We start from the raw sequence: 22,067 nt of genomic DNA on the forward strand, positions 1-22,067 counted from the left end.
TGGTTCGGTCGAACCATGGGTGTGTTTGACCACTCCTCTTCGAATAACAAAACCCCCAAAGTCTCTGACTCGACGTTCGACCGAACCCTCAACGGTTTGCTCGAACTTGAGAATTTGTGATTTACTGTAAATTGGGGATGTTGCTGTGCGAATTGGTGACAGTAAGGTGCAATTTTTGTTGTAATTGATGCTGGTGGGCGATTTGTTGCTTAATTGGTGGTTGTTTTGTTGTTGTTGTGGCTGGTGGTTTGCGGGGTGAAGCAGGGGAGTTAATTGGCGACTGTTGCGAGGTGAGGGTGGCTGTAAATTGGTGGCAGCAGGCTGGTGGTGTGTGATGTTTGCGGATTGGAGCAGGGGAGTTGTGTTGGTTGGTGCAGTGGGCGCGTGAATTGGTGGGTGATTGTGGTTGCTGTGGCGGTCAGGTGGTTGTTGGCTAGTGGTTGGAAGTTGGACTGGTGGTGAGTGGTGTGAGGGGTTTCAGCGGGTGAGTGAATTGGTGCTGGTGTGTGTGATGTTTGCGGGGTTGCAGGCTGGTGATAGGTGGCTGCTGTGGTGTGGTGGAGGATAAGGGAGGGGATGTGGTGAAGGATAAGGGGCAGCATGGGGTTGGCTCAAGTTTGCACCTCGAACCTTGAACTTCGAACACGGACATGGCCTTGAAACCCGGGTCACCTACAACCAAAAACACGAGGGGAAATCAAGACAAAAAGGAATGAAATAAATAAAATAAAACTAAATAAACTAAAATAGGGAATGAGAGAATTAAAACTAAAACTAATAAAATAAGACACTAAACCAAAACACTCCAAAATTACCAAAATAAACTAGAAACTTTATTAAAGAGAAAACAAGAGAATAAAAGGAAAATAAGGGAAAATAAACACGGAAAGGACTCTAAAACTACTCCTTAGGAGTGACATAAATGTCACTCATCAATAACCATATACCAAAATCATCATTCCATGAAAATATGGCCAACCTTAGGCCTTTGCATATATGAACCTACTATTGAGTAATCATGCCCATATATAAAATGCATGAAGTGTTGAGTTATGATTACAAAATCATAAAAAAAAAAAAAAAAAAATCAAATGATTTGGATGATTTGATAGCCATTGGCTTGATGACATCATGTTAGTAAAGCAATCGAATCAAACGAAATTCGATGTTTTTCATATCTTTTGCCAAAAATGAGATGATTATCACTTTAAAAAATAAAAGGTCATCTTATTTTCTTTTAATAATAGGGCTATTTATTACCAAGGTAATTCAGGTTCTATATACATTGCCTATAAGGAAAAATAGTTAATAAAATAAATTGATTTGATATGTCGACGGCCTCGACATAAACTTTAGATATCTTTTACAACTCCTGAGAATTGGTCTTTTCACTTGTCATGAGCAACTAAAATGTCCGCCTACGTGGGATATCTCCATCTTCTCCAAGCGAGTGTAGACACCTAAAAATGTCTTCCCAAAACCAAACCCGATTATGAACAACCTTTCACCGCCATTATTGGTCGGATAGATTATTAAATCTTGGAGTGCTTAAATCAATATTTCCATCCCATTTACCCAAACCATAACTTATTTTCCTCTTTTCGTGCCTTTAAACCAAAAGTAATTAATTTCGTGTCCTTTAAAATCATTCATTTCGTGTCCCTTTTATAAAAACTTTTAGTCCTGTTTATTTTGGTCCATTATCTGGGTTCAATGATTGAATAATAGGATGGAGTTTGAAAAGAGTTTTCCAACTATATATTATAAGCCCAAATCCGAGTTATAACAAATAAGTTATGGCCAAAATATTAAGCCGAGCCCAAACCGAACCTAAGCCCACCTAACCTCCGACCCAATGATCATGTGGAGGGTCCAAATTATTTAATCCCATTCCTAAACCAATTAGTATTAAATAGAAGCTTCTATAAGTTTCAAAAAGATCTTTATTATCCTTTTTGATAAGATAAGATTAAAGAGTTTGAAATTGAATAAAACTTTTCTTTTTGAAAATCCTATTTCTATCCGAATTGAAAGATGTTCAAAGATAGACAGATATTACTTTCGTGACTGATAGTTTTTATCCAAATCTTAGATGGTTGGATACCTCTTGAAATTATCTTTCCAATGATATATTATAACATCAATTCCGAGCTGTAACGAAAAAGATATGAATAAAATGTGAAAACTCTATCCAAAATTGACACCGTCTCACTATTTTGGCCATATCTTTTATTTTACAAAGTATTTTAATCTGATTATTATTGGGTTATAAATTAGAATTCCAGAGCTTTCCAACGATATCTTATTTATCTTATTCCAAATTCTGGATCAAAAGATATGATAAAAACAAAAACCGCTAAAACTGCTGTCTATCGCAAGAGTATTATTCCAAATCGAATTCTTATCTTTTCTTAATTCTTCGACCCTTATTTTTCCTTATAAATAGAGTTCATACCACCCCTTTTTCATTCATCAACAATTTGATCATCAAATAATTCTCTTCTCCCTCTTTAGCCTCAACACTAGCCTCCCCATTCTTTCACTATTCCTTCCTTTAAGCACTCCAATGAGTCCATATAATACCAAAAGTTCTTACTTAAACCAAGGCGTGAAAGGTATAATTGACTGAGGGTTAGGACTAAATCAACTCTACTTTTTAATTTAATTGTTTCAATTTGATTTATATTTTAATTGAAGTTACTAACAGTTTATTCATGATGTAGCAATTTAAAGGAACATGCGGAATGTGAGTAATTAATTAATTTAATTACTCTTATTTTATTTTAATATTGCTAGTATCATGATTAGGTTTATTTATTATTCGATTTGGCTAAAAATTTATTGTTAAATTGCTACTAATATTAATCTTTATTCTATTATTACTGATAACCGTATTGCATGTTTAAAGAGAATATGTAAGTGAAAATCACACCTAATATGAAAAATTTGGACAACCGGTTTAGATTCCTTTTTAATCTTGTTATTTAATTCAAGTGATCACAAATATTTTAGAATTATCTGTTGCATTAAAATTTAACCAATTTAACCTTATAATAGTTTGGAGCAAATTGAATATTTTGTTTGTATGCCTTTGAGATTGCAGGAATCACTTTTCACTATAACAATTGAGTAGAGGCCAATACGGGCGAATGTGACTCCATTACTCACTTCCTACCATCATCCCCTGATCTTCCTTTCGTGGTTCCGAACAATATGGAGTTAGTAATCTCATGGATTATGAATGGGGTGTAACCTTCACAGGTCAATCGTTGTTGCCTATCGTTGTCCCCTTATCGTGGTTGCCTTTTATGATCCGCGAACGTTTTACAAGTTCCTTAAAAACTTGTTAGCGGCTCTGTAGACACCCATTTGTGTCTCCCAAAAAACAAACCCAGTGATGAGTACCTTTCACGTCGAATCGTAATTGAATGAAACGAAAGTGTGGAAAAGTCTAGTGTTGCGGAAAGTTTTTATTTTCTTTTCTCTTCTCTTTGTTTTTTGAAAACTTTATTTTAAGAAAACAGCCAATCCAGTTTGGTTGGTCAATGATATGGGTCCAATAATGGTGTAGTTCTATGGGGCTTGCAAAGACCTTTCCAACGATATATTATAAGCCCAATTCCGATGAATATTGAGGAAGTTATGACCAATTTACTAAACTGGGCCCGGTTTGAGCTTTATGTGCGGCCCAATGATCTAGGGGAGGGCCTAATATGATTTATCATTCCTAATGCAATTAGGAATGGTTTTAGTCTTCTAGATTCTTCTAGAAGGTTCTTTTCATTCCTAATTCAATTAGCATTGATAAGTTGACTTTGTTGACTTTTCAGAGTTTTAATCAAAATCAAATAGCATTTTCGAAGAAATTATATTATTTTATCCTCTAGTACGGTAAATTTATCAGATTTTCGAAAACGCGTTGAAATCAAGCTTGGCGTCCAACCCCAGGCCTTGGCGCCTGGAACCAGGCTTGGCGCCAGGCGCTACCCATTGGCGCCTGGCGCCAACTAGCCAGGGTTGGCGCAAGCTCTGTTTCCTAAGCGTCAGACTCTGTTTTGTTAATTTATCTTTTTTGGCGGATTTTCTCTATAAATATCGTATCAAAAAATCCGTTTTCATTCACCAATTCACACCAATTCTCACAAATATTCACCTACAATCAGTTTTCATTCATCATCAATTCTCTATAATTCGCTCTTAATTCTTTCTTTCTTTTTTTCATACAAAATTCCGCATTTGCAAGATCAAGAAACGCCTAGCCATATTCGAAGTTGCCTTCGCCTTAGACGTGAAAGGTTTTAATTTCTGAGGGTTTGGTCCCAAATCTCTCTTTCAATTATTTAATTTAATTGTTTGTTTATTATTTTCCTTGAAGTTACTAACGTGTGTATTTTGTTATTAGAAAGAGGTACGAAGCATCAAAGTACGTGCTTTAATGGTTTTTATTGATATTGTGATGTAGAAATCATGTTTACATTGTTATTATGATATTCCTAGTATCATGTCTAGGTTATTTTTAATATTAAATATGATTGCTATGATGTCTTTTATTCTCTTCCTAATATTTATGATTGCTAGTATCATGTTAGGGTTAAAGATTTGATTTTTAATGCTTAGTGACATGCTAGGGTTTGTTATTAATCTTGTTAGTATCATGCCTAGGATCTTGCTATTTTTATTATGCTTTAATATTAACATGAACATGATTATGATTATAATTGTTATAATTTATGATGATTATGATTATTATTATTATTATTATTATTATTATTATTATTATTATTATTATTATTATTATTATTATTATTATTATTATTATTATTATTTTGATGATGATTATTTTATTATGATGATTATAATTATTATTCATGATATGGATTATTTATTATGTTGCTTGATTATATTTGTTGCTTGATCACCTTTTATGCATGTTAAAGGGAATTGGTACTTGTAATCATGCTTAATAAGATAATTAATAATCTTGTTAGGGTTCATATGATTATAATTCAATTGATCGCCAATGATAGTTTATTTGTGCATTATATTCAACCAACATAGATAAAAAGGTTTAGGGTTAATCCTATTGATTGCATGTTAAACAGAAAGCGCACATGAATACGAGCAGAATAAAGTAGAGGCCTGTTATTAGGGCAGGTTCAATCTCTTTTAGGTTGGATTTGTACCATCATCCCCGAACCCTTATTTGGTTCATGACCTTATGGAGTTGACGATCTCTTGGATCGTTAAGGGGTGTAACCTTCACCTCGTGAACAGTTTACAAGTTCCTTAAAAACTTGTTGGCGACTCTTTTGCTCTATCTTCTGCCCTTTTGGACGTCACCGTACTTTAGTGTATGATCACAGTGGGGTTCAAGCTAGTGGGATTTAAAGGCTTGAAATTAATCCCCACAGTTTTTGGCGACTCCACTGGGGAGGATTTCTATTTTAATTCCTGAATTTATTTCGGCAATGATTTAGAATGAGTGGATGAGACTCGAAACGTTCTAAGTATTTCATGTGCGTAATATTTATTAACATTATTGTCATATGCATAAAAAGGGTCTCATAGGAAAGACCATCCGTAATGAGTAAAAAACATAGGATTTTTACACGTAGGAAATTTGAGGAATGTCTTTCACAACTAGGACTTAAATAACACCGCGCGAAACTGGAAGATTTTATCGAGCACAGAAAGCTGTTAGGGCATGTGGGAAGTAGCGTCAGGGGCCAGAGCTTGGCGCTAGACTTTTAGCCGTAGCGCCAGACGCCAGCATTGACGCCAGGCGCTACAGTTAAAATCTGGTGCCAGTCTCTGTTTGCTAGCGCCAATTTCCCCTAATACCGAGCCAGAAATATGCGTTCTAATTTCGACCGGTTTTTCGTATTGTTTGCTCGATCCTACTTCCTGATTGATTTTTTCTCACTTTTCTGAAACCCATATGTGTTCTACATATGGACATAACCCTCTGGGAATTCATGCTCCATCTACCCGATTGAACGCTCCGTGCAACAAAGGGTATATCCGAGATTGTTGAATTCACCAAACCATGGAAGCGAGTTTTTTCTAAAACTCGCGGTGTCCCATCCTCTCGCGCCAACCCTTCACGGTTAGGCTTCCGTGCGGTGCATCCGGACAATTAACCATGGACCCTCTTTGACTAAACCATATCCCGAACTTTAGAGAACTAGAGCCATGGTTAGGTTGCGAACGCATTGCATCATATTGTGTCTACTTGACTAATTGTGCATTATTTGTTGTGCATATATATTCTATGTTTCTCTTAACCGTTTGTTGATTTGTGTTGAGAATAAATAAATTAATGGCTTAAAGAACTTTGCCTAATTAATTAATTAATTAATTAATTAATTGATTATTTAATTTGAGTCAATAAAGTCTAATTTTTTCAATCGGAATTGACCTAGTACGACTTTAGGCTAACCCCGGTTGACTAATAATACCGAAAACAATCCCAGACCGAAGCTCCACTATTGGCGCCAAGGTCTGAGCTGTAGCGCCACACTATGGTGTGTAGCGCCTGACGACAGCTAAGTTGTCTGGCGCCAAGCTCCTCAGTGTGACGCCAGTCCTGTCGCTTGGCCGATAGTTTGGATTATTGGTCGAGTCATCACCTAGGGTCTAATTAATCAGTCCTCTGTTTAATTCGGTTAATTTTCGCTGTCAATAACACCTTGTCAAGTCGTTAATCGAGTCTTAGTCACATAGTCTAGCCACATGGTTATGGCACGAGTCTTAACGCACCATCTACACTCGCTAGTCTTAGCACACACTTTGAGTACATTACCATGACCATGTCTTAGGTTAATGCATAAGTCGGTTTTCCGTCATTTGAGTTGGGGGTACATTCTATTCCAAATTCTTCATATCCCTCCACCTAAATCTTCTTCACATTCTTCCATCTTTCTTCACTTCCTCCATTCATTGTATGTTGAATAAAGTTTGAGTCAAATAATTAATAATGAATATCCCCAAATTCCTTTTCCACAGTACTTGGTCAAGGAGAGAAGGGCGATTAATCAAGGACAACCTCTTTATTCAAGTCTCGCTTTTTGATAAACCGATTCGTCAAAAGAGGAAGGCTAAGAAGATAATGGCAACTTAAGAAGAAGTCAATGATCTTAATAACCAACTGGCTACTGTGACTGAGACACTGAAACTTGTCGCACTTAGAGTCGATGACCCCGTGAAGCAACAACAGATGAACCTCATGCAAGAGAGTCTAAGCAAGCTATCTAGTGACTATAAATTTCAGGGCATGAGTTCACAAGGGGTCTCGCTGGACAAGGAACTCCTTCCGCATAAGTTCAACGCCAACGACATCCCAAATTTCAGAGTAACTAATAACCCATACTTTCATTTAAGAGCATTTGAAACTATCATGAGCATTAAGGGTATCGATAAGAAAGTCTTCCCCTCTCTGTTCCCACTATCTCTCGAAACCATTTGTCAACAATGGTTCTTTTCCCTCGAGAAAGAAAAAACCTCTTCTTGGGAGTCGATAACAAACACTTTCATAGATAGATATAAGTGCAAAATCCAAGACGAAACAGACCACAGACAACTTGAGATGTTAAAACAAAAGGAAAACGAAGGGTTCACTTCTTTATTCAATAAATGGAGGGAAACTTCCGCTAATATGGTCAAGGCTCCTACCGAAAAAGAATCTGTGAGGATGTTTATAAAAAATCTCCAAGGGAAGAATTCAAAATACTTAAAGTACCAACACAATTTAGATACTTTCAAAGCTGTCTATAATATAGGCATTGACATTGAAGATGACCCTCTGAAAGACAAGCAATGGTGCGAGAGGAAAGAAGAACGACCATCCTTCTTCTTCCTCTCCCATTAATGAAGTACATGCCACGAACGCCTCTAAATCACGAATCCAGAGATCAAAAAGAGTGGTCACTCCACTTGGTATGAGTTATTAAATGGTTTTTGAGAAGTTACATCACAAAGGACTAGTCATGCCCATAGGGCCCATCAAAGATCCAGTTCCAAAAGCTAGGCCACCTAAGTGGGACACTAATAAGCACTGCAAATATCATCAAGGAAAGGGTCACGACACTGAAGAGTGTTGGAAACTCAAAGAAGCTATTCAAGATCTGATCGATAACAATGAAACTTCCGAGATTCTAGCCATCGAAGATGACCAAGCATCCTTTGATCCATCACTTCTTATCACACCTGTAGGAGAGCCTATGATCGAGACAGCTTACATGACCTCTCTCGATGAAGTGGCCATAATTGAGGAGGATGAAAGTCTTTTCTTAGATAATACCAAGGAAGACTCGTCAAGTCTAAAAGAGGAAATTCGAAAACTGCAAGATGTCATTGCCATGCTCTTGAATGTGGTAGAAGGATTAGCAAATCGGGTGATGGCCATTGAACAAAATTCTCGCCAAGGGTTTAATGAAGAACTCAATGCTCCTAAGCCACAAGCAAAACGGACCATTGAAGAATACACACCAATAAGAATGACTTACAATGAAGATTTTGACTGTCTTCACAATCAAGATCTTATCCACCCCATTGGTCCCAGTCAAGACCCTCCACCTGAAAAACCGTTTCCCAATTGGGATCCAAATTCTTATTGTCGATACCATAGAGGTCGTGGTCACACCACCGAAGTATGTCTCGCCCTCAAAGATCGTGTTCAAGATCTCATTGATTCAAATCTCCTTCATGTTCCTCTGCGCGACAAGAAGGCGAAGATTAGTAACAATAGTATCAGTGGCTGTAAAGGGAAGAAGAACGACTATCCTTCTTTTTCCGAAAACACCTACTCTAGTAATAGTGTTGGTACTTTCGACCTTAGTGAGATCCTAGCCATGGGTAATCGAAAGCAACCGAAAAGGGAATTTACCCCTATTTGAATTAGCTACGATGATGCTTTCGATCGACTCCATGCCAAGGGAATCATTACTCCCATTGGACCTATTAAAGATCCCCCACTCAAGAAAATATTGCCTAGTTGGAATCCAAACGAACACTGCAAGTACCACCAAGGTAAGGGTCATGCTACTGAGAGCTGTTGGAAGCTAAAGGAGGATATCCAACATTTGATTGATAACAACAAGCTTCCCATACCTCCAGTTAACAAGAAGAGCGAGTGATGATAAAGGAAACAACACAAGACAAGAGGCGAGCTTCAACAACAAGATTTTGTGACCTCTTTTTTCTATTTCTTTTTTATCTACCCTTTCCTCAATAAGTCTAGCATAGGCACTTTTTTTTTATTCTCTTTAGATTTATTTTGTAGGATCATTATATATTTTCTTTTAATAAAAATGAGCATTTATTTCCTTATATATGATTATTTCATTATATTGCATTAAAAAAAAATAAAATAAAATAAAAATAAAAATAAAAATCTATGTCGAATTAAGCACAAGGTATACCAATGATTTGAGGCACCCCTTGTAGCCACATCATATCTCCTTTCACCCGTCTAGTATACAATCCTTTCTTCATAAACCACTTTGAGCCTCGTCTAACGATAGACCTTCCTTTTTTCAACCTACATCTACCTAACCTTGGGATGGGATGGTGTGCAACTTATGCAATTCTTAAAAAGCATGAGTAAATTCAAAAGATTAAAATAGCAAAAAATAAATAAAAGTGTACAAAAGGGCAAGTGTTCCAATGTCTTTGATATGAAAATATCTTTGATATGAGCACGTCTCAGATTGCGTCTCTTATCGAGTGCTCGGTATCGTGCCTGAGAAACATGAATGCCAAGTGAGTGATAGACCGCATGATCAGGGATTGCCCACACTTATAAAACTAAAATGGATGCTAAAGCAAAAGAAAAGAAAGAGCTAAAAAAGAGTAGAAACCTCAAGCATAAAAATAAAAAGATTCAAAAGCAAGGTTGCACACCTTGGGGGCTTATCTAGGGTCTTGAGCCTTTATCCCCTTCTTCTTTAAACCTTTAGCCTAACCACATTACAACCCTTAAAAAGACCTTTTTGAGGTATACACACATGTGCGAGGTTCGGCTAGAGCTACGTTCGGCCTGATTCCTAACGGATACGTAGGCAACCTCACATCGAGGTGCGGCCGTAATAAAAATGCATTCATATTCACATTCACACACTTACACCATGATCATATCAAGGGATCCCCTATGCTTGTCCCTATTCATTTAGAGCTAGACTTGGGGGCTTGATCCCTACATCATTAGCTTACCTAGCCTAAGAGTCACCACCATTTGACTCTTTCTAAAATTTTTTTTTTCTACACACTTAGCTCTTGCGGCCTAACTTTAGTGTCACTTTCACACACATCACAGATACATGACCAAATATACTTCCCTTAGGAACCTTTGTCATGGAATCTTAACACAACGCTGAAGCATGCCTTGTCATATCAAAATTCACTCATTAATCATAATTATCGTTGCATCACGAAGTACGAAGTGCTTAGCCTCCGTGCCTAAGTTACCCAAATGCTTTCATCATTGAGTCAACAGTTGAGATAGCCTAGGATGGATTAATCCTTGAACCTTGAGAGATAGTATCAAACAACATTTGACTGAGCTCATTCAACATGCATCTTCAAACTTTTGATTTTCTTTTTCACGTCTTTCTTTTTCGGGAGAAAGTCGGTACCCTCCACAAAATTAAAATTGACGGAAAATTTTTGCTTTTTTTGCATTTTTCGAGTCGCACAATCACATTACAATGCACACACAAGTCATGTACACATTGAGTCATGTCGTGTCACATCACCTTGATTTGAGTCTAACACATGTGTCAAACAGTTTAAGTCGAGTCAACCTCGAGTCAGTCAATCACAGTGAGTCAAGTTTATACCTTGAGTCGTGTCAAGTTATTGAGTCAAGCAACGCTAAACCTTAGGTCAACCCTAAGATAATTAAAGATTGGCAAAGTTCTATAGTCAAATTAAATACAGGTGCAGCAGAATAGGGAGGATCCTACTCCAATTCTTGGCGCTAGAGATATTTCAGCAGCGACAGAGCTCGAAGCCTCTCAGAAAGGTGATTTCGACTTCATACAGCAATTTTGGGTTCCTTGGTGCGCCAGTTAGCCTCTATAAGCAATTTGACATGATTAAGTAGTCAGTTTGATTACAATCACAATAAGTGGTCGACCTGATGAAAGATCGTCTCACTTAACTTGAAGCGCCTAAGAATTGGCTCATCACGGAAACACCGGCATACTGGTTTTAGCAGAAATAAAATTCAGACAAGCTTTAGAGATCGACAAACGTTGGTCTTCGGAAATTTTTCTTCAGAACATTATCGCAACAAACATTCAAGTACCGAAGCTCTATTGTTCAGAGACGCGTGAACATTTCCACCAAAGCTCTTTGCTCCAGAGACGCATGGGCATATTATTCAAGCTCTATTGTTCAGAGACGCGTGAACATTTCTATCAAGCTCTTTTGCTCAGAGACGCGTGGGCATCCTATTATTAAACTCTTTGTTCAGAGACGCGTGAACATATCAAAAAGAAGCTCTTTGTTCAGAGACGAGTGAACATCGAAACAGCAAGGTGGCGTTCCCTAGATTGTGGAGAGTTGTCACAAAGAACTGAGGATTGTTTCAAGAGAAGCAATCTTCGATAGTATTCCCTTGGACGTGGAATGTTATCAATGCGGATGAGGATTGTTTTGAGAGAAATAATCTTCGATAGTATTCCCTTGGATGTGGAATATTATCATAGCGGAGGAAGGTCGTTTCAGGCGAAGCAATTTTCCAAATTGGAAGCAGTTACAGGCGTGGCGGTTTTCAAGCGGGATGACATTCTCTAGCTTGCAGAAGGTCATCAAAACAGCAGCAAAGCGGCAGCAAATCGGTTACCTTCAGAGACGTGTGCTCGACGGTGCAAGATACGCGTTTCTTAACTCTTTTATCTATTTAACTAACGCTAGTTTGCAGGTATCGGCGTTACAAGAGTGATTTAGGATCGCAGAACGTTCTGAATCATTCTCCGTCCCTATCGATACTTTGACTTTTGTTTTCGAAACTTGCGTTTCTCCAAACTCAGTCAAAGTGGGGGCTTCTGTAGAAACCCATTTGTGTCTCCCCAAAACCAAACCCAGTGATGAGTACCTTTCACGTCGAATCGTAATCGAATGAAACGAAAGTGTGGAAAAGTCTAGTGTTGCGGAAAGTTTTTATTTTCTTTTCTCTTCTCTCTGTTTTTTGAAAACTTTATTTTAATAAAACAGCCAATCCAATTTGGTTGGTCCATGATATGGGTCCAATAATTGTGCAGTTGGATGGGGCTTGCAAAGACCTTTCCAACGATATATTATAAGCCCAATTCCGATGAATATTGAGGAAGTTATGGCCAATTTACTAAACTGGGCCCGGTTTGAGCTTTATGTGCGGCCCAATGATCTAGGGGAGGGCCTAATATGATTTATCATTCCTAATGCAATTAGGAATGGTTTTAGTCTTCTAGATTCTTCTAGAAGGTTCTTTTCATTCCTAATTCAATTAGCATTGATAAGTTGACTTTGTTGACTTTTCAGAGTTTTAATCAAAATCAAATAGCATTTTCGAAGAAATTATATTATTTTATCCTCCAGTACGGTAAATTTATCGGATTTTCAAAAACGCGTCGAAATCAAGCTTGGCGTCCAACCCCAGGCCTTGGCGCCTGGAACCAGGCTTGGCGCCAGGCGCTAGCCATTGGCGCCTGGCGCCAGCTAGCCAGGGTTGGCGCCAGCTCTGTTTCCTGAGCGTCGGACTCTGTTTTGTTAATTTATCTTTTTTGGCTGATTTTCTCTATAAATATCGTATCAAAAACTCCGTTTTCATTCACCAATTCACACCAATTCTCACAAATATTCACCTACAATCAGTTTTCATTCATCATCAATTCTCTCTAATTCTCTCTTAATTCTTTCTTTCTTTTTTTCATACAAAATTCCGCATTCGCAAGATCAAGAAACACCTAGCCATATTCGAAGTTGCCTTCGCCCTAGACGTGAAAGGTTTTAATTTCTGAGGGTTTGGTCCCAAATCTCTCTTTCAATTATTTAATTTAATTGTTTGTTTATTATTTTCCTTGAAGTTACTAACGTGTGTATTTTGTTATTAGAAAGAGGTACGAAGCATCAAAGTAAGTGCTTTAATGGTTTTTATTGATATTATGATGTAGAAATCATGTTTACATTGTTATTATGATATTCTTAGTATCATGTCTAGGTTTTTTTTAATATTAAATATGATTGCTATGATGTCTTTTATTCTCTTCCTAATATTTATGATTTCTAGTATCATGTTAGGGTTAAAGATTTGATTTTTAATGCTTAGTGACATGCTAGGGTTTGTTATTAATCTTATTAGTATCATGCCTAGGATCTTGCTATTTTTATTATGCTTTAATATTAACATGAACATGATTATGATTATTATTATTATTATTATTATTATTATTTTGATGATGATTATTTTATTATGATGATTATAATTATTATTCATGATATGGATTATTTATTATGTTGCTTGATTATATTTGTTGCTTGATCACCTTTTATGCATGTTAAAGGGAATTGGTACTTGTAATCATGCTTAATAAGATAATTAATAATCTTGTTAGGGTTAATATGATTATAATTTAAGTGATCGCCAATGATAGTTTATTTGTGCATTATATTCAACCAACATAGATAAACAGGTTTAGGGTTAATCCTATTGATTGCATGTTAATCAGAAAGCGCACATGAATACGAGCAGAATAAAGTAGAGGCCTATTATTAGGGCAGGTTCAATCTCTTTTAGGTTGGATTTGTACCATCATCCCCGAACCCTTATTTGGTTCATGACCTTATGGAGTTGACGATCTCTTGGATCGTTAAGGGGTGTAACCTTCACCTCGTGAATGGTTTACAAGTTCCTTAGAAACTTGTTGGCGACTCTTTTGCTCTATCTTCTGCCCTTTTGGACGCCGCCGTACTTTAGTGTATGATCACAGTGGGGTTCAAGCTAGTGGGATTTAAAGGCTTGAAATTATTTCCTACAGGCTCCCTACTTTCTTTGTCCCTAATCGTATACGTCAATTCCCACTTCCTAAGAGTGCCAAGCATATTCACACATGCTTTAACGTAGGCGCACATCGAATGACGCCTACAATTTGGCGACTCCACTGTGGAGGATTCTTGGTTATTTATCGATTTGAGTGATCGGTATTTAATTGAGATGAGTGGATGAGACTTGAAAAATTCTTGAATTGTATTCCTGTGATTTAATTGGCATTGTGACATATGCATATGCATTTTAACTTACCTATTTTGCCACAATAGTACGTGTTCTACGTATGTGGCTAGCCCGAGGGATTTAAGCTCTATCAACTCGAAAATGCTCATGGCAATAAGGGTTCATCCGAGTTTTTAAATCCACCCAAACCATGGAGTCGAGTTCAATTTCATCACGAACTAGCGGAGCCGCCCGTTGGCATACACCCTCAAGGGAGGCTACCTTGCTAACGCGTCTAAACTCTTAACCATGGTACCCTTTAACACCCAAAAGATTGACAATAGTGGAACATAGATCTTGACTCTAGGTTGCGAGCTTCATTGCATCATGCGTGACAATGTTCTTATATGTGCAATTTTTTTTGACTTTTTATTTATTTATTTATATTTTTTCTCTTATCAAACCCTATTTTTATTAGAGTCGAGTCATAGATTTTTTTTTTAATTTTTGAGTCATCCGAATTTTTTATTCCTGTATACTGCACAAGAGTCAACTTGTTTTGGTCATATCCAGAGTTCTAGAAAGCCCCGAGTTTTATCTTTCATTTGAGGTTGATTTCGTTCCAATCAGAGTCACAACTAAAAAGTTATAACCGATATACTACAACCTGTCCTGTTTAGGTGTCTTTTTAGCGTCAACTTTTTTTAAATTTTTTTTTTATATTTTTTCATGTCAAGCTAGTCTTAGCCAACTCCTCTAATCCGTGTCAACTCGTATAACATAGGATTATAGATTTTTATTTTTATTTATTTATTTATTTATTATACCCATGAGTCATAATTCTTCTAGAATTCTAGTCCTCTTCCTAGTTTCTTGTGATGGATTGTTGTGCTAACCTTAACATGTGTTCTTTGTCTATGATTGTGGTTAATCTTATTTATGAATAAAAATTTCTAAGGGACCGTTTTCACCTAGTAAATAGCATAAACATTAAAATTGGACAAAATCAATTAAGTTAGTTTGTCTTTTAGTCTTCCGTGCTATTTAGTCATTGGGTCCTTTGTTTTTCACATTGTCCTCATGTCTAGCCATGCGATCATACCACGAGTCTTAATAAACTCACCTAATCACACATGTTGAGTCATTGCACACACTTTGTCTTCGAGTAATGCACTATATTGTTTATGATCGTATACTAGGACCATGCATGCGTCGTCGTCGTAATAGGAATGAGTGGAGTATTTATTATCAGTTTTCAAATTGTTTCATACCCTCTTCCTTTCCAATTCGATTATTGAGTGAATGCATTAAGTGAGTTCATGCTTACAAGGTAATTGAGTCTAAAATCACTAGGCAATAGTTGGAAGAATAAGAGGAACGTCACTCCTTCCTTCTTTCCTTCCAATAAAAGCTTCAACAACAACAAACTTTTTTCCTCACAAGGCGGCAAGAAGTTACTCATAAACAGCCATGAAGAAAAAGCACGATGCAAGCTTCTCACCAAGATTTCATGTTTTCTTCCCCCCCTAAAAAGTCTAGCATAGGTTCTCCTTATCAATGTGTCTATGTGCCATATTTCTTACCTTCTTCATAAATGAGCGTCTCTTTCTTACATTCGATCATGTCATTTGCAAAAATAAAAAAAAATAAAAAAATGTCAAACTAAACACAAGGTATACCAATGATTTGAGGTACCTTTGCATCCCATTCATTCCCCATTAACCATTCAAGCACACATTCCATTTCTTCATCAACCACTTTGAGCCTCGTCTAACGTTTGACCTTCAATTTTTCAACCTACATTCACTCAACCCTGGGATTCGAAAATGTGTAATTGTACAACATTCAAAAAGCAAGTAAAAAAAAGCAGCAAAGCAACAATAAAACAATGTCCAAAGGCAAGTGTTCCAATGTCTTTGATACGAACACGTCTCGAATTGTGTCTCTTATCGAGTGCTTGGTATCGTGACTAAGAAACATGAATGCTAAGTGAGTGATGGACCGCATGATCTGAGATTGCCTACATTGAATCAAAAGAATGAAAAAAAAAACGAAAAGCAAAAAAAAATGTTGAAAATAAACTTGCAAAATTCAAATTCACAATTACACATCTTGGGGATTCTCTCGGGTCTTGAGCCTCATACCCTTTTCTTCTTTAAACCATCAACTTAACCACATTACAACCCTTGAAAGACCTCTTTGAGATGTACATACACTTGTGTAAAGTTTGGTTAGAGCTACGTTCGACCTAATTCCTAATGGATACGTAGGCAACCTCACATCGAGGTGCGGCCACATTCATATTCACATTTATATTCATATGCATGCTTGATCAAGTCAAAGAATATCCAATGCTTATCCCTATGACCCTATCCATCTAGAGCTAGACTTGGGGGCTTGAACCAACTTCATTTAGCGTACCTAGCCTAAAGAGTCACCATCTCGACTCTTCTCATATCTATTTCCCTCACCATAGCCTTTGTAGTCTCACCTTAGTATCACTTTCACACACTTATTGCACACATACATAGCCGTATCATCTTTCCCTTAGGAACCCTTTATCATGAAATCTTGTTTCTCTACCGCGCATGCTTCATCATCTTTCAAGACAACATTCATTAGAAGAAACATTGTATACTTGCTTAGCTTCTTGACCTAAGCAATGTTTCATGCATCACATAATGTGCAGAGCAACATTTATATATCAATGATTTGTAATCATACAACGCATATCGTTCTTAGCTCCTTGACCTAAGCAACGTTAATTATGAAATAATCACTTCATCTATATACATGCGTAGCTTAAAGACCTAAGTGACGTTCAAGATCGTTTCTTTACACCATATATGATGCTTAGCTCCATGACCTAAGATCAATTCATTTGTCTATTATGTCACATGATGTATTTTTCCTTAGCCTCTTAGTCTAAGAACATGCATCATGCATACATTATCTTCAAGAAAAGCAATTCAATCCATGCGATTCATTTTGTCTTGCTCAACGAGGAAGTTGAAAATTTCTTCCCTTTTTCATGTCTTTTCTTTTTGGGAAGTTCAAAAATTTTTCAAAATTTTCTCGTCGAGGGAAGTTCAAAAATAAAATTTCAGTTTTCACGTCTTTCTTTTTTGGGAGAAAGTCAGGTTCCTCCACTCGTCTCATGACAAAAACGATGGAAAATATTTGCTTTTGCATTTTCTGTTGCGTGTGTTTGCACACACACAACCACAAGTTATACACATGTCATGTCGTGACAAGTCAAACTTGGTCAAGGTAGTAGGTCAAGTCAATCATAGTCTATACGAGTCTCTTGGCAAATTTAATTTTGCAGGTCTCAATTACAGCCCACGTCCGGGGACAAGCGGACCATCTACAGCCCACATCCGTGGATAAACGGACCGCTACATCCCACGTTCGGGGACAAGCGGACCATCTACATCCCACGATCAGGGACAAGCAAACCATTTAAAGCCCACATTCGGGGACAAGCAAACCAACTACAGCCCACGTCCGAGGACATGCGGACCATCTACAACCCACGTCCGGGGACAAGCGGACCATTTATAGCCCACGTTCGGTGACAAGCAAATCAATTACATCCCAAGTTTGGGGACAAGCGAACCTTTTACAGCCCACGTTAGGGGACAAGCGAATCAACTATAGCCCACGTCCGGGGACAAGCGGACCATTTACAGCCCATGTTCGGGGACAAGCGAACCAACTACAGCCCACGTTCGGGGATAATCGAACCACCATCATTTCAAGACGCAAGGTTCACGATACACTGAGACTTGCAATCTCATCATCTGTCGACTTTCCTCAAGCATGGAAAGTATTATCCGGTTGATTTCTTCAAGCATAGAAAGCTGCCAAAATCATCTGTCGACTTTCCTCAAGCATGGAAAGTATTATCGGTGGGTTTCTTCAAGCATAGAAAAACACAAATTCTTATTTCGACTTTCCTCAAGCATGGAAAGTATCATTCGGTAGGTTTCTTCGTGCTTAGAATGCAACCAAACTCGTCAGTCGGCTTTCTTTAGTGATAAGTGACTTTTATGTCACTTTTAGGGTGTTTATTGAGTCGTTTTCCGGCTTATTTTCCAATAATTTAGCCCATTTTATCCTTTACTTCTTTTATTTGCTTTTTCTCGTCTTTTATCTTTTTATTTGAATATTTTGTAGTTTTTATTAGTTTTTAGTTTAATTTCGTAATTTATTTATGTTTCTTATTCTCTTTTGTTCTTAGTCTAGGTTCTTGTTATTATTTTTCTTCTCGTTTTCCTCGTATCTTTCTTTTATTTTCTAGTTTGTTTTCTTTATTTTATTTTCTTTATTTTCCTTTGATTTTATTATTTCTTTTAGTTTTAGTATTTTACTTTACTTTATTTTATTTTTATTTTAGTCTTTGTCCCGTTTTTCCCTCGTGTTTGTTTTTTTTTGTGCAGGTATGTGTGCGGGTCAAAGCACGGATTTCAAGGTCCCATTACCACATTGAAAGTTTTGAACCCGAGCCATTGCAAGCACATCTCACCCCCTAGCTGCTGCCCCTCACCTATATTTGCTATCACCTTATCCTCCACCACACACACACCTTATCCTCCACCACACACCCCAGCAGCAACCAACACCTCTGCTCGCAACCCAGAGCATCAACCACCTCCAACCACCATCAATCTCCACCCACCAGCCAAAACAACAACAACAACAACAGTTACAACAGCAGCCACAAAAATCCCCCAAAAACATTTCCCCTGCGCAACCAATTCCACCACGCAACCCCACATCACACCACCACAATCACACCCACAAACCAAACTCCCACGCATCTCCACCCCACTCACCAGAAACTCCTATCAGCCACGCAACAACCACCAGGCTACCAATTCGAGTCGCAGCCCGCATCACCACAAGCTACACCAGCAGCAACCCGCCACAATTAACAACCAACAACCACCAGCCACCGCGTCCTCACAGCACATCAATCACCACCAATCGCAGCCCCCAAATTTCCCCAAATCAGCCCGCAACTTATACCCAGACCACCGCGGGCGCGCAGCCCTGTCAGAAAGCGCACAAAATAGAGTCCATAATCATATTTGAGGTAGAAGCTTTGCGCGACCTGTGTGCGTCTTCTGTGCGGGCGTGCAATCGTGGGTCAATCACGTGCTTTTCACGTGATTTTTAATGAGAATTGAACGGCCTTGATTGATGCTTGATTGATGACGATGAGGATTGACGGTGGTGATTATGGTAATTGATGATGCGTGATCGTGATGATGGAAGAAACAGAGCAGCCAAATGAAAGAGAAGGGGAGATCGTGATTGCTGAGGGAATTTGAGGGAATTTGGGGTTTCATTTTCTTTTAATTTTAATTTTAATTTTATTTCCTTTTCTTTTTCTTTTCCTTTTTCTTTTGTTTACTTTATTTTATTTTCTTTTTTATTATTTCTCTTTTCTTTTATTTTCTTAGCTTGTATTATAAATACCCCTTTGGGGTTATTTCCTCTTAATTTTTGACTAAACATTAATTTACCCTAGATTAGTTTTAGAGTAGTTTAGCTCTTTTATTTTCTCTCTCTTAGGGTTAGATTAGTTTAGAGAGAGAAAGCTTGGATTTTTCATGGAGTTTTTGGGATTTTGAAGAAGCATTTTGTGGATTTTTCCTCTCATAAATTCAATGAGTCTTCCTAACTTTCTCTCACATTTATTGCTTTCATTTATTATTGTTTTTGCTTATTTATTTGTTCATTTGATTAGATTAATTGATTCTTGCTTTTATTATTATTTAACCTTGTTTTCCTTGTTTTCCTTGTTTTTGTTCACCATGTTAGTTTAGGTTTTGTTCTAGGGAAATGGATGAAGGTTATGTTAATTAATTTAATGATTGATTGTGGTTAGTATGAAATTGTTTCTTGATTATTGTGTATGGATGATGCTTTTATGGATTAGAATCTTTCTAGCTAATTGATTCTATGCTTTTAGTTGTGTTTTCAATCAATTGTACGAAAGTGAGTTGTTTGGGAGCCCTAAATTCCTCCATACCTTTGCTAGGCTAGTTGCACGAGAGTGAATTAGTTTAGTAGGATATTTAACATGCTTAATTGCGCGAGAGTGAGTTAAATGTGCTAATCGTCCTAATTGAGGTCATTTTCATCTAATTGTTTGATGTTGTTGAATGCATTGATGTAATTGGAATCCACTTTCCCTAGTTTTAGTTATTTGCTCTTAGTAGTGTTTAGTTGAACCTCTCTTTACCTCACAAGCTTTCCTAGTAGTCTAATTAGCATAGATTGATACACTTAGTCCTTTTGGGTTCGACCCTTTACTTGCCACTAACTAGTTTAGTGTAAGTTTAGGTATTATAAATTTCTAATTTGGTTAGGGTTAGTAGTCCCAACGACCTATCTATTCCCGATCACTTAGGCATGGAAAGCATTTCAACAAACGTCATCCGGTGGATTCTTTCAAGCATAGGAAACTACCAAACTCATTTGTCTTTGATACACTAGTGTCAGATAAGCATTCTATCCCTTTACTCTTTTATCTGTAGAATTAACATTTTTCTGCAGGTATTGGTGTATACAGAATGATTTAGGATCGCAGAACGTCTTAAATCATTCTCCATCCCTATAAACTACTTTGACTATCGTTTTTGAAACGTCCCGAGACTCACATTTCTACAAACTCAGTCAAAGTGGGGGCTTCTGTAGACACCTAAAAATGTCTCCCCAAAACCAAACCCGATGATGAACAACCTTTAACCGCCATTATAGGTCGGGTTGAGTATTTAATCTTAGAATTCTTAAATCCATATTTCCATCCCATTTCCCCAAACCATTACTTATTTTCCTCTTTTCGTGCCTTTAACCCCAAAATAATTCATTTCGTGTCCTTTAAAATCATTCATTTCGTGTCCTTTTTATAAAAACATTTATTCCAGTTTATTTTTGTCCATTATCTGAGTTCAATGATTGAGTTATTGGATGGGGCTTCAAAAAGAGCTTTCCAAAGATATATTATAAGCCCAAATCCGAGTTATAACGAATAAGTTATGGCAAAAATATTAAGCCGAGCCCAAACCGAACCTAAGCCAACCTTACCTACGACCCAATGATCACGTGGAGGGTCAAAAATATTTAATCCCATTCCTAAACCAATTAGGATTAATTAGAAGCTTCTATAAGTTTCTATAAGATCTTAATTATCCTATTTGAAAAGATAAGATTAAAAAGTTTGAAGTTGAACAAAACTTTTCTTTTTAAAAATCCTATTTCTATCCGAATTGAAAAATGTTCAAAGATAGACAGATATTTTATTCTTTCCTCATTGTTTTTATCCAAATCTTAGATGTTTGGATGTCTCTTAAAATTATCTTTCCAATGATATACTATAATATCAATTCAGAGCTATAAAGGAAAAGATATGAATAAAATGTCAAAACTCTATCCAAAACTGACACCGTCTAACTATTATGGACTTATATTTTCTTATACAAAATATTTTAATCTCATTTTAATTGGGTTAGAAATTAGACTTCAAGAGATTTCTAACGATATCTTATTTATCTTATTCCGATTTCTGGATCAAAAGATATGATAAAAACAACAACCCCTAAAACTGTTGTCTATCGCAAGACACTAGTAGAAAAATGGTAATTGGCACCGAGCCATGGCCACCGGTTTTAGAAAACCGGTGGGGAAGAAAAGGGGAAAAATGGGCGTGATTTTGAGGGAAGAGTATTGTCACTGGTTCAAAACGAACCGGTGGGAAAATATTAATCCCACCGGTTTTGAACCGGTGGCTTTGTTAAAAAAAAAAACGCGCTCATATGAATAGGCCAAAACCCTAGCCTATCATGCATCGCCTCCCTCCTCCTCC

Source organism: Chenopodium album, chromosome 4 (assembly GCF_948465745.1).
Source record: "Chenopodium album chromosome 4, dcCheAlbu1.1, whole genome shotgun sequence".
Taxonomy (NCBI): domain Eukaryota; kingdom Viridiplantae; phylum Streptophyta; class Magnoliopsida; order Caryophyllales; family Amaranthaceae; genus Chenopodium; species Chenopodium album.